Source organism: Ictidomys tridecemlineatus, chromosome 6 (assembly GCF_052094955.1).
Source record: "Ictidomys tridecemlineatus isolate mIctTri1 chromosome 6, mIctTri1.hap1, whole genome shotgun sequence".
NCBI lineage: Eukaryota > Metazoa > Chordata > Mammalia > Rodentia > Sciuridae > Ictidomys > Ictidomys tridecemlineatus.
Genome location: NC_135482.1, coordinates 53432024 through 53435161, shown reverse-complemented (window position 1 = coordinate 53435161; position 3138 = coordinate 53432024). Strand labels below are relative to the sequence as shown.

The following is a 3138-nucleotide window of genomic DNA, read 5'->3' as shown; positions in this document are numbered from 1 at the left end:
TTGTTTTAATGGGTCTCAAATTCTGTGGCAGATTTTTGGTCAAGTTGTTTTCATTAAAAAGTACTGATTTTAAAAACCAATAACCTAAAACTGCCACACACACACACACACAAAAATAAATGGTTTGCAAAATATTCTCCTTTACTTCTGAGAGTTTTATGATTCATTAGTATCATTAACCAGTTTTTTACTATAAAAATTAAGTGGCCAATTGAGATAAACTGTTCTGAGACTGTTCTTCTATCAGATTGTGGTGGTTAGTGTTAGGAATGATATTCATATAGCCTTCTGAGCTTTCTGGGAAGACTTGGTGACCTTGACAGCTCTACCAGCCTTCTTTTCCACTGCTTTGATGACACCCATAGAATTCTCTGTATGTGTCATATTTGAACAACAAAATTACCCAGAGGATGACAGTCCAAGAAGCTCTCAACACACATGGGCTTTCCTGCAAACATATCAACAATGGCAGCACCACCTGATTTCAAGACTTTAGGACCATTTTACATCTTCTTACCAGAATGGTAATCTATCTTTTCTTTCAGCTCAGCAGACTTGCAAGCAATGTGAGCTATGTGACAATCCAGTACAGGGGCATAGCCAGCACTGATTTGGCCTGGATGGTTCAGTATAATCACTTGAGCAGTGAAACCAGTTGCTTCCATTGGTGGGTCATTTTTGCTGTCACCAGCAACATTGCCTCAATGAACATCTTTGACAGCCAGGTTCTTGACATTGAAGCTGACACTGTCTCGGGGAAGAGCTTCACTCAGAGCTTCATGCTACATTTTAACAGACTTTACTTCAATTGTGACATTGACTGGAACAAAAGTGACCCCCATGACAGGCTTGGTAATACCAGTCTTCACTTGGCCCAAAGGGACAGTACCAGAATCACCAATCTTGTAGACATCCTGAAGGAGTAAACGCAAAGGCTTGTCAGTAGGACAAATTGGTGGCAGGATGCAATCTAAAGCTTCAAGCAGTGTGGTTCCACTGGCACTGCCATCTTTGCATGTGACTTTCCCTCCCTCAAACCAAAGCTTATTAGCATTTGGCTCCAACATGTCACCATTCTAACCAGAAATCGGCACATATGTTACTATGTCAGGGCTATAGCCAATTTTGTTAACCTAGGTGCTGACTTCCTTAACGATTTCCTCACATCTTTTCTGACTATAGAGTGGCTCAGTGAAAACCATTTTAATTAACACCAACAGTAAGTTGTTTCCCACCCACTATGTAAACCAGAAGGGCATACTCATGCTTCTTCTCTTCTTGGAGATACCAGCTTCAAATTTACCAACACCAGAAGCTAAAATTAGAACAGCACAGCCTGAGATGTGCTCTGTAATCATGTTTTGGATAAAATCTCTTTGTCCTGGGGTATCAGCGATAGTCACATAATTGCTGGTTTCAAATTTCCACAGGAAGATGTCAATGGAGACACCACATTTACACTCAGCTTTCAGTTTATCCAAGACTCAAGCATACATGAAGGAGTCTTTTCCCATCTCAGCAGTTTACTTCTTAAAGTTTTCAGTGGTTCTTTTGTCAGTCCACCATATTTGTAGATCAAATGGCCAGTAGTGGAGAACTTACCCACATCTATGTGTCCGATGTGAGTCTTTTCCTTTCCCATTTTGGATATGATTTAGCAGTGATTTTCAAGATACTTGTGTTCTGGTGGCAAACCCACTGCAAAAAAACTCTTTCAAATATTTAAGATGTATGTTACATCAATTTTCATAAATTCTTCTGTAGCATTGAATGAATATATTCCAACTACAGTCATGTGTAATAATGGTTTCATATTATAAGAAATGCATTATTAGGTGATTTCATTGTAATGTATGAACACTGTACAGTATACTTACACAATCCTAGATTTTACAGATCAATGACTTGAACATGGCCTATTGATGTAATCAAGAGTTTTGATAAACATGAGGTACACAAGGCTGGTGACACTTTAACGTGACATTCTCTTTTACAGTAGATGTTCTGTAAGTAAAAGAATACTCTAAAATAAAGGTATAGAAAATATATAAACAAGTTGCATCAGTTTATCATTATCAAGTGTTATATATTTTTCATTTGTGTGTGCTATACTTATATGTGACTGGAAGTACAGTAGATATTTTTATAACAGCATTACTAAAAACACATTATTAATGCATTGTCCTGTGACATGAAAATGGCAATGACATTACCAGGTTGTAGGAATTTCTCAGTTCCATTATAATATTATGGGATTATTGTCATATATACTGTCCATCAGTGAATGAAACATCATAGGGTGCATGACCATGCTTTCAGAAGCAAGTCTAACCTTAATTTAAAATCTAAAAATATTACTATAGAGGATTATTATAGATCAATTTTTAATGATCATCATTGCAAAAATCTTACTAAAAGTAGCATTATCAAAACAAACTGGAGAAATCAATAGGTATTTGATCAGGTATCATTTGCAAAGTGAATTATATTAAAAACAATATCCATTTTATTCACCACATTAACAATGAAAAAATATGAACATTTTTGTTTGCATCTTGATAGAAAAATATTTGAAATTTTTGGGGTGCTCATTTGAAGTTAAGAAAATAACAAGCAAACAAAAAGGAAATATTCTTAATATGATTTGAAAAATACAGCCAAACCCAAAAACATATATTGCAAGGATTTATCGACAGCTTTTCTCTTGGAATTAGGAGTAAAAATATTTTCATATAAACAATTTCATACAATATTGAACAGGAGGCCTCCAACTATGGAATAAGGATTTAAAAATTGTTGTGAGTCTAAAATTTAGAAAAGAAAGAAAATATCATATTTTAGAGATGAAATAATCTTGTATATAGTATTTACATATTCAGAGAAATATCAACTAAACATGATAAAGTATTAGGTTTTTATATCTATACATTACAAATATAAAATATTATTAAGAGCAGTTAGCAGAATTATATATAGACATCATGTGCTGATAAGCTAATTGTAATCTGAAATTTTCATGTCAAAATGCATTAAAGCCACCTAACCTATGAATATGTTATAGGTTAGCAATATAGTGCACCTTATGGTATGGGTTTTTTACCCTTGTGATCACATGACTAACTGGAAGCTACTGCTTAC

The 3138-nt window shown here is 34.7% G+C and overlaps 1 pseudogene; it reads right to left on the bottom strand.

The window, feature by feature from the left end:
- Positions 1-273: 273 nt before the first annotated feature.
- On the bottom strand, positions 274-1642 carry LOC101976148 (elongation factor 1-alpha 1 pseudogene; annotated as a pseudogene).
- Between the last annotated feature and the right edge of the window lie 1496 nt (positions 1643-3138).